General features: G+C 35.9%; 1 pseudogene; it reads left to right on the top strand.

Annotated features, from left to right (window-relative positions):
* Positions 1-14,067, top strand: part of LOC107871886 — a 34,224-nt pseudogene extending 20,157 nt beyond the window's left edge.
* The last annotated feature ends 623 nt before the right edge of the window (positions 14,068-14,690 follow it).

Here is a 14,690-nt window from a genome sequence, read left to right as displayed (position 1 = left end):
ATGCCCCTCCTCTTCACGTGTCCGAACCATCTCAATCGGGCTTCCCGCATCTTGCATTCCACTGAAGTCACACCAACCTTCTCCCGGATAGTCTCATTCCGAACTCTATCCCCTCTAGTCAGCCCACACATCCAGTGCAACATCCGTATTTCTGCCACCTTCAAATAGAAAATAGTGATTAATAAAAAAGAGTCGGGGGTTTAGGGATCAAGAATCTGAAGAATCAGAGCAAGGCTTTGAGGATGAAGTGGCTTTGGGAGTACTCAAATGATAATAATAATAATTTATGGGGCATAGTCATTAAAGCAAAATATGAAAAGGCTGATAGTTGGATAACAAAGTACCACTCCTTATTGTGTTAGCTTATGGAAGTCCATTAAATTATTATTATAGAATGAATTCAAATTTTACATCAAGATCAAAGTGGTAGATGCTGCTAAAACTAGACTTTAGAAGGATGACTGGCATGAAGCATGAAATCTGGAGACACTCTTCCCTGATATTAATAGTTTGGTTCTTCAACAGCAAAGTACTATAACTGAATTATGGACTCCTCAAGGGTGGGATTTTGTATTCAGAAGGCACCAAATGATTGGGAAACTCCAAGAATAACAAAATTTTTTAGTAACAATGAACATTTTAGTGGTTTGGGGATAGGTCAGGACAGATTGCAATGGCTGGGCAATAGTAAAGAGATATTTAAAGTAAATGCAGCATACAAGAGACTGAACCACTCAAATCTACAGGTACCCAATTGGCGTTGGAAACACATATGGAAAGCGAAGATCCCACACAAAGTGGCATGTTTTACATAGTTACTGGCTAAAGAAGTTACGTTGACACATGATAATTTGATGAAGAGGGGGATCCCACTATGTTCTAAATATTTTTCTATGGGGAAACTGCAGAAACAGTCAATCACTTATTCATCCAATGCAAAGTCACTGGCCAACTGTGGAGTTTATTCCTAAGGCTTAAAAGCATCTCTTGGTCCATTCCTGGTAGAATGGTAGAATTTCAGAGGCTCTATTGATGTGTCGTGGAAACAAGGCACTTTCAATGCTTAAAACCATAAGTTTATGCAGATACTTAGGTTATTTTAGTATCTGTGACACACTTTTGTGTTTATTTCAGGTAAAACAGGTCTACAATAGTGTTGAAATGAAAATAAAAGAAAAACACTTGAAAAGATCAAGTTTGATCAAGATATGAGTCACTGCATGAGTCGTAAACATAGTATACGACTCGTATGATGACTCGTGAGCACAACAGAACCAAAGACCCAAGCAAAAAACTAAGTAAAATAAATATATGACTCAGCTATACGAGTTGTATATTGAGGATACAGGTCGTGAACAACAGTCGTGAGCATAATAGTGTCCAAAGCTACAATCAGGAGTTAAAAGTCCCAGAAAGATACAAGTCAGAAGTCTGAGTATGACTCGTATAGTCAAATCATAAGCAAACCAGTGTCCAATCTTGGAAGGAAGAAGGTTCCAGGTGGATACGAGTGCAAGACACGAGATGTATACTAACGTACAAATCATAAGAAAGAGTTGTATATAGACCAGAAAGTTGAAGCCTGGGAGATCAAACACTAAAATAGATATAAGAAGGAATGGTACGACTCGTATGATACTGGTACGAGTTGAAAACCGAGTCATACCAAGTGTTGACATAACTTTACCTTTCCCATTTTTATTAGGATTTTTATGTTATTTTGAGATACTATAAATACCCTAGGGTTTACCTTTTATTAGGTTACGTACTTTGACATTATTTTTACTACTTTTCACATACTTTGCAATTATTCTTAAGATTTTGGGTTTTTATTCAATTCAAGACTTTGGAGTTTATTCATCTTATTCTTGTTCAATTTATTACATGTTTTCTTTATTGATAATCATGGATTCTTGCATAAACATGAGTGGCTAGTCTCCTTAACTAGGGTTGTGGGAACCCTTATGAATTAGCTACGTAGAGGAAGTGTGATATTCATCTATTCTATGGTTTATGCATGTATCTTAATCTTCTTCACAATAATTAATCTCGGAACTGCTGCAGAAGTTTAAGATAGCCTGTATTCACATTTATCTTCACAAGGGAGTTTGTGATTAGAAAAAGAAGATTAAGATAGTAATTTAAGATTTACTTCCACCTTATACTTTGCACCATTTTATCTAATCATTAGATCTCAAAAGGTGACAGTGAGCTGAGGTCGTAGTAAGGAGCAATAAAGCGATGAAAGGGTGAAATTTATCTTTACGTCCATAAGACGGCTGATAATACATATCTTGCATACTTTACATACAGAACTATAGAATAGTTAAGTTGATCATGAGAAATTTACAAAGTTAAGAGGCCAGGAGGAATATAATCTTGGTGTTTGACTTCTATTGTTTACAACTCAAAAACACTCGAGATTTGGTTACTACTTGCGATTGATATAAAATCCCCTCTTTTACTTTCCTACACTGCTCGTGAATTACATCAAACCAAGTAACTTTTCTCATCTTCCCTGTGGGTTCGACCCTAACTAGTGAGGTTACTATATTTGGCATCAACCACAGCATACTTTTAGGAGGTATCTTTTGGGAAGAAGCAGATTACAAGCAAATAATAGAAGCAACTTGAGAATCATTCTAGCTGCTATTTGGTGGACTATATGGAAAAAAGACGAATCTAAGTGTTTTTGCGAATATGGAGAGTAATATGCACCAAATCAAACTAAATTATATCTTGACTTTGAGTTTTTGGTGTAATCAAACATACTCTAACGATGTTGTCTCTATCATTGACGTCTTAGACACATTGTAGGGATGGGACAACATCTTTAGAGTTCCTTATGTAAATATGGTTTTCAGTACAACCCAGGTACTGATTTTTAGAAATAGAAAGAGTCACCAATTTTAAAAAAAATACTTGGCTAGACCAACTGTTGGAATAAAAAACCAAATAGTGCAATCTTTACATGTTTACAAGATCATTCTTCCTTCTATTTTCTAGGAGTTTTGGAGATCCATAAGTAGTGGTAAATATGATGTGGAAACAACTTTGGTAGACCAAGTCCCTAATTATTTCAAAAGATCTCCCAAATGATTTCTAGAAGGATTAAAAGTTTGGCTATTAACAATAGCTGGGAAGATATCTGCAAATTATTTGAACTTTTCTTGATTGATAAAACCTTCACCTAGGTCACATATATGAGGCCACCACTGTTATTTGTCAATATTAATAGTGATGGATATTGCAAAAGTAGAAATTGTGGAGATGTTACTTGTTAGAGACAACTTGGTAAGAATTATTATGGAATGTGCATTGCCCCTCGGGGGAGGAACAAATAATTCACTTAAAATAAGACTTTGTATTTAGTCTGGAAATAGTGCATTGACAGGGGCCATGGACTAATCATAGGAAAAACTGACTCCCTTCTCCTTCATAACTTCATCTTGGGAAGTCAATACCCTGGAGGACTCCTGGAGTTTTTTATAAAATCCAACAGATGGAAGAGAATCATGGCCTATTTATTAAATATTGCTTCAGGGAGGCTAATCAAGTATCTGATAAAATGGCATCCCTAAGTCATCAACTAGAGGTTGCTTACATATTACACACTTCTCGACCTTTCCAAAGAAAATTAGACGCCTCCTCTATAGTGATATATGGCAGATGCTTATTTTTAGATTCAAGAGGTGAAATCATTGAAAAAAAAAATCAAGAGGAGAAGTCTAAGCTCCATTATCTCTGATCCACCTTGAATCTCCCAGTTTCAGTACCACCTTTGAAGTTGTGCTTATTATTTTTCTCTTAGTACAGTACTGTAGGAACTTTTAGGTTAATAATTTCAGCAGTTGTGGTCTTAGATTAAGCCTTTGAATTTTTTGTATGATCGTGATTCATCACAGTACTTTAATAGAGAATTTTGGGTTTAGGCCTAGAGTTCTTAGAGAAAAAAGTTATAAATGGGTGTCATTAAATTTGTACTTTTATTGATATTATTATTTAATCATGAAGGATCGGGTACCATGTCGATACGGTATATGGACTTAGATTGTTCCTTATAGGTCATGACTAGTTGGGAAAAAATAAGTCCCTTAGCATGTGTGTAAAGATTTGTGTTGAATGCGATCTAATGGTATTCTAATTATGAGGTTTAGAAGAACATAGGTTTACTTATGGTTTTGTTGCTGATTCTTTGGATGTTTACAGTATGGTTGATACTCCTGATGATTACGTGGATTGCTTGTATGTATTGTTTGGCCCATTATTGATGTTTTGCTGATTCATTGAACACTTGTTATGTGACGATGCCTGTCTAGTTGTTATTTGATTTATGTTGTGTACATGCTATTAAATTGAGTTGGCCTATGATACCTACCGGTATGTAGTGGTTTGTACTGATACTACCCTGCATTCTTCTTTTATTTAGTCAAGAAAGTGTTCCAGAGGCTTAGACACGACCTCACCTCTAGCGTTTGATAGCATATCTCAATCCGAGGGTGAGCACTCCGTCTCTAGGCTACCATGGATCATTCTATTAGTTCTTTTTCATCTTTAGGGCAATGAAACATTCTTTATTTTGAATATCACTTTTAGACATGATTTTTTTAGAAGCTCTTATACGCTGAATTTTGGGTTTTGGGAGTTTCAATAAGTAGTTTGTTTGATTTTGACATTAATAATGACCAGCTTCGAATATTGTTATTAAGTGGGTTTTATGTTAATATCATTTTAATATTGACTAAGTTATTGGATAGTGATTCGGTTTAGATGATTCTCCCACGAAAAGATTAGTATGGGTGTCACTCATGGCCATTTAAGTTGTGACAGTTGAATTAAATAGTGATGAATAATTTAAGGACTCAATTAAAGACAAGTTATTTTTTTCATAAATAAATTCTTGGACTTTATCAAATAAAAACTACAAATTAAACTAGAATATAAGGACAGAGAAGTAAATTCTTGTCAAGGCAAAGAACTAGACTATAAACCAAGAGCGCGAAGATTAAAATGCATATATGTGTGTGTAATTATTATTCTTTAATAGGTATTTATATAGTCGATTTGATTCTGTTTTTGGTTATTTTTTCTTAAAACCAAAATCTATTTTGTTGGTTTCCAAAAGTAAACTAAGTCAAATTTTGTTAGTTTGATTTGATTTTTTTCCATTTAAAAAAAAAAAATCAAACAAAAAAAAAATCTCTTTTTTCTTGGTGTGATTCGGTTTCCCAAAACACCCCAAGTTGGAGGATGGGATGGGTTGATTTTTAAGTTCAACAGAGCACATCTAGTGATATAGGGTATGTTTGATCTCTACCCCCCTTGTGTGAAAAAAAATTGATTTTCATCTCCTCTACTAGAGCTCTGTGATGTCTTTGGGCAGTCTGGATCTTGTAGAATTCTACTCAAACATCAATTTTAAACTAATTTATCTGATTCCAGTATTCAACCTACAAAACAAAAACACCAATTTCACGTAACATATATCTTGCTAGGAGACCTTAAATCCGATCATGAATTTTTGATAAGCAAAATCCACTCATTATAAATATTTGAAAAGGGAACCTTTGAAGCAGATGCATGACTGTTCATGCTTAGTACTTATCTAACTTGATAGCTGCTTTCAAGCATTATGCCTTTCTTGAAAAATAAAGCAGTTTATTGTATATTCTAGAAAATGTTGTGTTATTTAAATGAATTGATAGTTTGCCTCTCTTTTGATCTACATACATGAGAACTGAATGAATCTATTTCTGTTTTTGTTTTTTTAAGCTCTTCAAATCAATATTTAGCTTTACATTTATGTTGATATAATAATCATCTTCCCCTATACACAAACTCCTACATACAAGGTAGCATTACCAAAATTGTTATATGAAGTGAAATATTGGTAGATAAACAATCTCATTGACACTACTCAATGGAGATCATTTGAGTATTATGGTTTGTTAGAGAGGATAATTACTTGTCATTTAGTAAATTGAACCGGACAAGACCGAAATCATGAGTTCTATAAATACCAGTAACCTATTATTGGATGGAGATGATAAGTATTATTGGATTCTCTTCGCTGCTCTACTAAAACATACATGATTAGTACATTTATCATGTCATTACGTGTGATATGCTGCAATTGTTTTATTAACTTCATATTGATGTGTGTTGTGCCGTGTACAATTGTGAACTCTCCACTTTCCACCCTTGTTCCACAACAAATAAGGAATTTGTAAAGTCTAAAATAGGATTTACACTTTTAGAAATGTTTTCTCCCCTTGAATCTACACTTGTAGTTCCTCTTTGCAATAGTGGATGAAATTTTATCAGTAATCAGTGTCAGAATCTTAGATATTCCATGAATCTTGTCTTTCAATAAATATCTTATGTTGAAGTTGTATCAATATAACATCTTTGTATTGTGGCCTTCTTAAGCCTTACAATTTTTTCTTTTCTTGATACTTTTAATCTATCATAAAAAGGGATTGATATTAATCCTTCATTGAATTTGGATCAATATAGTGATCTCGTATTGTTGGATATGGATCAATATCTGATTTGACTTCAGATTCTTGTTGCAAGAAAGAACCACCATTACAACTGAACTGAGATTTATACGGTGGCGTATACATTTCTTATTATATTATTCCTAATTTTTACTCTAGAAAAACAACCGTAACCACATGTTGGTTTTCAAGGTTTTGATTCTTTTGATCTGAGAAACTCACTCTGCTTTCATAATGGCTCAGGATAATTCTCTTCCCCTCCAAGATTCTACTCCTAATGTGAATATTTCATAGAATTTGGTTGGACCTATTGGCGTTGCTAATCCTGTGAAAAACTTGATCGCTGAACGCGATCAAGAACTCAGAGATCGGGCTGTTGTTATTGCCCGCCGCTCCTAGTTAAAGCTAGAAATTGTTTAGCTTCTCCTGTCCATGGTCTTTCTGACCCGAACACCGAAAGGGCTATCTTTACTCTGGCTTCCAATTTCCCTCCCCAATAGATTACCTACCCCAAGAAATCAACGTCCATCCTTTTCTTTATCTCGTTCTTCTACTACCTCAACCATATGATGCAACAACAATAACATACCCAGTGTATTCCCACGAAGTGGTGTTTAGGAAGGGTAAAGTGTACGAAGTCCATACTACTACCTCACATGAGTAGAGAGGCTATTTTAGATATAAAATTGGCTTATAATATGAAACATATGATGGTGTTTTCCAATACACCCCATCTATGAGATGGAATATATAATGGCATCCACTTGGACACTGTCATATGTTCCATCTCATGAGCGGGGGTCTATCAAAAATAACCTTTCTACTTCATCTGAGGAAGTAGCATATGACGGTGTCCACTAGATGTTGGACAGACAATTGCATGGGCTAGGTCCCCCTTACCCTCAAATCTATATCTTTGTTTTTCTCTACATTCAAATGATTAGAGTTATGGATTCTGCAGGAATTTTCCACACTAGCTCTATACTCTTAATCCACTTGAGAGACCTTTAAACATTATTTCCCTTTACTAATCTCTAGATTCCAAGACCTCTGTTCTACACATTCAAGATCTTGTCTTGTTTTTTACCCAGTTACACTGATAAGTTTGACAATGTTTCTCCCTCTCTACCCGTCACTCTCGAGTGGTCCTAGTTTTACAAGTTCTCATTTGGCAATACATTTGCTTTGCATATTTCCAACATCAACATCTTTATCTCCCATTTCCATTCCATCTGCAGTGTCGTTACCAGGCCAGTTGTCACTGAACATTTGTTTCACAATGTTGTGGATGGCCTAAGATTCATGGCTACACATTTTAGCCAAGATTAGGTGCATGACAAAAATGAATTGATCAATGCCGCTTCTCCTGGAGCTTCATTAACATATGCTGATGGTCTTCACCTTTGGAAAATGCTGCCACCAACCTCTACTTTTATGATCTTCCACCTCCCCTAGATATCAGCATCGATCATGTTAAAAATGACTGAATCTTCGCCTTAAGAATAAACAAAAATTCATCTTGGTTAGATCCACTAGTTGTTATGATGGCAAAGTATTGTCAATTTTGGAAAATTCCCTATTCCCTTGCTGAATGCCTATCGAACTGATTCACTACCGGCTCAGTCTGCTACGTAGTACCCAATGGAATCAATTTTTTCCATGGTACTGTCTATACTAATAAAGCCGGTAGTCGCAACAACTATCAACATGGAAATGCCAACCAAGTTGGGTACTACACCATACACTCTAATCATTACCTCACATTTAAGGCCTCCACCACCATCGTTGATAGATGCTTATATCTATGTTGCTCTAACTTATCACTTGATAGCTAAAACAAAGCTATAACCGAAATTCAAGACTAAAGAAGCAAAAATCAGCAACTAAAGAAAGACGAGATGAACTAGAAACAAGAAGAAAATTGCATTAAATGAAAGATAGTAATGAAACATACACCAACTCTAATGATTAGCACCTAAGTGAATATTAAACACTTAAACACACCTCACCATTTATGGATAACACTTCATTCTTAGGTGGACACAAAGGGATCAACTCCTCAAGCACCTAACCTTTCTTACCAAAATGTCAACAAGAGTGATTCCACACTCAATGATGACCCTAGTTTCAATGTCTTTTCCAATACCTACACTACAATGGCTTTTCCAAGCCCTACAATAAGGAAATAAAATACAATTTGAGTTTCACTCAATCAATTCTTCAAAACTAAGGAAAATAGAAGCCTGATTGTCTATTTATACGTATTACAAACCAAGACTAAAATACCCTTAATGAAGGGTGCTCCTTTGGAGTGTAAAAGAGGAGTCTTAAAAGACCATAATACCCCTAAGTTGAGGTTCCTTTGGAGTGTATCCAAGGCTGTCTTGGAGTATATTCATGGTCCCTCTTCACATATTAGCAAGTACACTCCCTTAGATGAATGCCACATACTCTCACGGGCGTCCATCTTCATAAATGGCGCCTTGTGTGTTTGGACTTAATGTATGGCGCCTCTTTCATGCTCGCAAAACTGAGTATGGTTCATTCCTCAAGGCTTATGGTCCTCGGGTTAGCATCAAGGCAAGCATCCAAGCAATCCACCACACACGAAATTGCTTTATGTCTTGCTCAAAATAGGCCTTCCTTGCATATTCTTGTGCCCTCGGGGTGACCAAATCTTGAACCTTTAGGTGTTGGCCTCCAAAGAAGTCATCAAAAGCTAAGGCGGCCATTTGATTTGTATCATCCTCCCCTGCTTGAAAAGGATTCGACCTCGAATCCAAATCTTGCAAAACCAAAGAGAGGACAAACAAATACAAAATCCTCATGGCATGAGGGTTAGGGTTAGCACAACAAATCATCTCAACATGCCAAGGTTGCACATATTTTTAATATAACGAAGGATCCTTTGAATTACTTATTAAAATTTTAATAAAATATGAACAAAGGATTTGGTTCATGAATTCACCAAAAGTGATAATTTGCTTGTTATGTAGACCAAGCAACAAGTTGGGTGCACCAACATCATCAATTCTATATTTGGCATCGGGTTAAAACGAGAAGAGTGGCCATAGACACGGGTCTAGACAACACTCTCCTTTTCTGTAGGCTTCACCCAAACTACATGACATACTCTCTACAATAGCATACATATCATCAAAAGCAAGTAGATAGTAGAGAAAGGTATCACTCAAGTCAACTTCTACTAAGGTGTCTTCATGTATGTACTCACCATTCGTTTCAACATTATCGCCATAAGTACTCTCAACAATAAGGTCACACATAGTAGAAGAAGAAGTAATTTCTAAGCAATGGACACTTTCTCCTTTTATGGAAGATCCCCCAAGTAGACGCATACCATCATAAACATTAAAGGGATTATTGCTTAAGTCTTCATAAGAAGCAAGCAATTCATCCTCAATAGTCATCAAACATGGGAGGGATGTCATACAAAGGATCACAACCACAATCCATTTTCAAGGAACAATCACTTATTGGGTTTCTTATGAATTCAAGCAAGTTAAAATTATCATTATCCAATTGATCAATCCTTTCCAAGAACACACATTCCTTTCCCTTAAGAGTACTCTCATCTTCCAAGAAGATATTTCTATCTTTAGGAGAAATGTTGTCACTCCATAGTGGGTTAGCATATAGGTTATAGCTTTCAAGACAAACTACACCTTCAACTTCATTCTCACCACTAGGTCATTAGGAGTGACTATATCATCTTCAAACAAGATATTATACCTAAAGAGAGTAGGATCTATTTCCCGGGCAGATTCAAAATAAACACGTTCATCACTCTCTAAAAGAACAATATCAAGTTTCAAAGAGATTTCAAGTATTATCCCAAGAATAGCTCTCGGGTTCACTCCCATTTTGCTGACCAAGATCTTTGAGTATTTCACTCACTTGAGTTCTATCAAGCACATCACATACATAATCAAGTGGTGGGAAATTCTTACAAATAAGTTGATCAACACCTATTACACAAGACGATGTACTTCCGTGCAACATATAGGCTTCAATACTAGGTGGACATAAATTGATCTTACAAGAAGAGTCAATTTGGTCATCAATAGGATCAACTAGTGGATCCACACTCAAAACATATATATCATCATCAATAGGAAAAGAAACAATGGACTCAAAAATAAATAAGCTACCACTCACACTCAATGGGCTACTAGCCACACAATCATCGTTCATATGCTCAAAAGTGTAAGAGTTAGCTATTTTACCTTGTCGTTCATGAGTATGTTCGTCTTTAACTCAGTGTGAAAGTCCATCACAAGCTTGGGCAGCAACTTCCTTTGGGAAGCTTTATTCGCAAGTTGTTTAGACAATTGGATTTTGAAGGAAGAGTTTGGGTAATAATTGGCGTATAATTTTAATGTGCCATTTCATATCTTCAAGATGGTGATTGATGCGATCACACGTGGCATTGAAATTATTGGCAGCCATGGTACCTAAAAGAAAGAAACAAACTTATAAAATGAACAAACAAGTTAGTTCAAATATCCTCACCAACTCTCTCACTCTCGGATTCTTACCTCACACTTGGTCTCACAAGTGTTGAAACTTTGGCATGTACTTGGAAAGTGAGTGAGGGGTGATTCTACTTCGGCCCAGAATGGATTTTCATTTGATATGACTCAAATAAAATTGCTAACGGACTTGAACCAACAAGTTACAATGAATTACAAATGATAAAAGCACAAAAGAAACGTAAACACGAAAAAAGAACTCTAGACTAATTATCAACCTAGTAGGAAGTTACTAGTTTGTTAATTAGTGGTAGAATCAACTCAAAACCAACTAGAAACAACAAATAGAAACTTAGGAATCTAGTTAAGAACTCAATTTGTCGTTTATATAAGTGATAACGTGACAGCTTGTAATTGGGCTTCACTTTTCAAAATTTCAACTTCCAAATTTTTGTTTTCGGCCAAACACTCCTTAAGGGAAGAAGAATTTCAGTTTTAGAGGGAAAACTGAAGGTTTGAAGCCTTTTTTGGAGCTTCAAATGAATTCAAAATGGTTTGGTCCCCTCAAGTGGACTTTAAATTGTACTTGCTTGTCCCCTTGTCCCCTCTTCCTTTTTGGAAGACTTAGAATATGTTAGGGAATATTCTTGTACAAACACTTAGTACACTCTCTTTCTTCTCCCTTTTTGGATCAAACAAGCTATTTGAATATTCTTCTTCAATAAGATTTGAAGATGATGGATGAACAATATGAATATTCAAGAGTTGACCATGGTTTGACCACTAGGCAAATGAACCCCAAGTTTAGATTTTCTTTTAGATCTAGGTTCCTTTTGCCAAGACAAGCATCAACAACAATAAATCAGCCATAAAAATGCCACACACAAGGTATTCACCATGATATCCCACCTCAAAAGCTTTAAACAAGTCACAACAGTGGTGGATCTAGCTAAAAAACAATCAAATCTTGTTCCAAACGTAGATCTAGACTCCCTAAGTGCTAGGGAACAAGAATCTAGCACTTGAAACCAACAAAACAACACAAAAACATGTAGATCTAAGATTTAAAATGCTATCCAAGTACAAAAACGTGAAACACCTATTTTTTTTCTTGACTCTAGACTCTTTTTTTGTGGAGATTTTCTTAGATCCAAGACTTAAAGTTGTGAGAACAACTCTTATACACGACTCTTGATACCAAATGATAGATAAAACAAAGTTATAACCGAAATTCAAGACTAAAGAAGCAAAAATCAGCAACTAAAGAAAGAGGAGATGAAGTAGAAACAAGAAGAAAATTGCATTAAATGAAAGATAGTAATGAAACTTACACCAACTCAAATGATGAGCACCTAAGTGAATATTAAACACTTAAACACATCTCTGTATTGATGGATAACACTTCATTCTTAGGTGGACACAAAGGTATCAACTCCTCAAGCACCCAACCTTTCTTGCCAAAATGTCAACAGGTGTGATTCCACACTCAATGATGACCCTAGTTTCAATGTCTTTTCTAATACCTACACTACAATGACTTTTCCAAGCCCTACAATAAGGAAAGAAAATACAATTTGAGTTTTACTCAATCAATTCTTCAAAACTAAGGAAAATAGAAGCCTAATTGTCTATTTATACTTATTACAAACAAAGACTAAAATACCCTTAATGAAGTGTGCTCCTTTGGAGTGTAAAAGAGGAGTCTTAAAAGACCATAATACCCCTAAGTTGAGGTGCCTTTGGAGTGTACCCAAGCCTGTCTTGGAGTATATTCATGGTCCCTCTTCACATATTAGCAAGTACACTCCCTTAGATGAATGCCACATACTCTCACTAGCCTCCATCTTCATAAATGTCGCCTTATATGTTTGGACTTGATGTATGACGCCTCTTTCATTCTCTCAAAACTGAGTATAGTTCATTTTTCAAGGCTTATGGTCCTCGGGTTAGCATCAAGGCAAGCATCCAAGCAATCCACCACACACGAAATTGCTATATGTCTTGCTCAAAACGGGCCTTCCTTGCATTTTCTTGTGCCCTCGGGGTGACCAAGTCTTGAAGCTTTTGGTGTTTGCCTCCAAAGAAGTCATCAAAATCTAAGGCGTCCATTTGATTTGTATCATCACTTCAATATCTTCCTCAACAATGCTGGTCTCACTATCCTCAATGAAGTCCCATTTGGGGACATCCACCCTCTACCTATCAAAAGAGTGGAATACAAGTGTATCAAGGTGTGACAACCATGATTGCTCGAGACAACTATTCCGATACGCGTATCGACTTAGATAACCAATGAAGTTCTCTCCCTTGTGCCTTTCTTTTGCTTATATTTTAGGCTACTTGAGTATGTTGTTCCTTTTTGTAACTTTTTTTGGTTCTATCGTTTCATCTTTTGCTTTTATTTTCTTTATCCCTTATTTGATCTAATGAAAAGTTTATTATGAATAAGCAATGGAAAAGAACCCTACTCAAGACTTAATAAAACGTTTATGAATGCAGAGTATCCAAAAGTATGAATGTCTGAAAAAACTTGAGCCAACTGACAGGAAGACATTTGTTCGTGTTAATCTCATAAGGAGTGAGGAGGGCGGCCTTATAAATTTTTTCCTCAATAGCAAAGAATCTCAGTTTTACTCCTGAAATATCTGTCCTTGAACAAAAAAATTTTCCTTCTTTTCTCTGGGGTACTATTTGTATGTACCAGAGAAGTGCCACGCTTTATTTTAGGGTGTAGTAAGAACTTTGGATAATACAAGCAATGCTGTGCCAACAGAGTCAACTGCTATTGTCTCATCATCCACTGCAGATCCAGCCCCATCAATAGGTCTAGTTGTTGATCAGACGCAACCTTCAACTTCAATTCAAATCAGGTTGGCAGATGGCACACAAATGGTTTCACGGTTCAACTTCCAACATAGCTTCAGAGATATTCGAGGGTTTATTGGTGCATCAAGGCCTGTTGGACCCGTGAGATATCAACTACAGATGTGGTTTTTCCTTCTAAGGAACTTGCTAATCTCGATTAGATAATAGAATAAGTTGACCTAGCCAATTCCGTTGTGATCCAAAAACTTTAGTTACATCTCTAGAGTATTGGGGGTGCATTAATTTCCTTGAATCATCTTGTTCCTCTAGAAATCATTGAGATGAATTTAGAAATTCCTTTTTGATTTTTTGCTGCAGCGAAAATGGACAGTGGCTTAAACTAATAACCTCATCATATGAGCATTTTCCATTTTGGTCATACAAAGAGACATAAAGCTCTTCCTTCAACCAATGTGGTACACTTAAATCCGCATGATTATTTAGGACTACATAATTTTTTTTGGTAAATAAACAATTTTATTTAACTAAAGCAAATTTACAGAACCAAATAGGGTCAGACCCCCTGCTTCTCAACTTTTATGAAAGACAACTAACACTAGTTGAGGGACTGAACTAAAAGGCTAGGAGTCCTCATTTGTAAGACAAGAATCAAAACTGAAAAACAAACCATACTAAGCAGCATTACATCAAGTTCCTTTTTGAACCTGCATTATGGTACTACTGGCAGTTTTACTAGTATTGGTTCCCATTTCAGTTATGCTTGACCCTTGACATGGATATAATAGGCTATTTCTCTGCACATTCTATATACTTGGTAGCTCCCATGTTGGAATCTAATGAGATTTCTTTCTCTCCATATGGTGTTTACCATCAT

The sequence above is a fragment of the Capsicum annuum genome, chromosome 5, assembly GCF_002878395.1.
Source record: "Capsicum annuum cultivar UCD-10X-F1 chromosome 5, UCD10Xv1.1, whole genome shotgun sequence".
Classification (NCBI taxonomy): Eukaryota; Viridiplantae; Streptophyta; class Magnoliopsida; order Solanales; family Solanaceae; genus Capsicum; species Capsicum annuum.
This window is presented reverse-complemented; position numbering and strand designations above follow the sequence as displayed.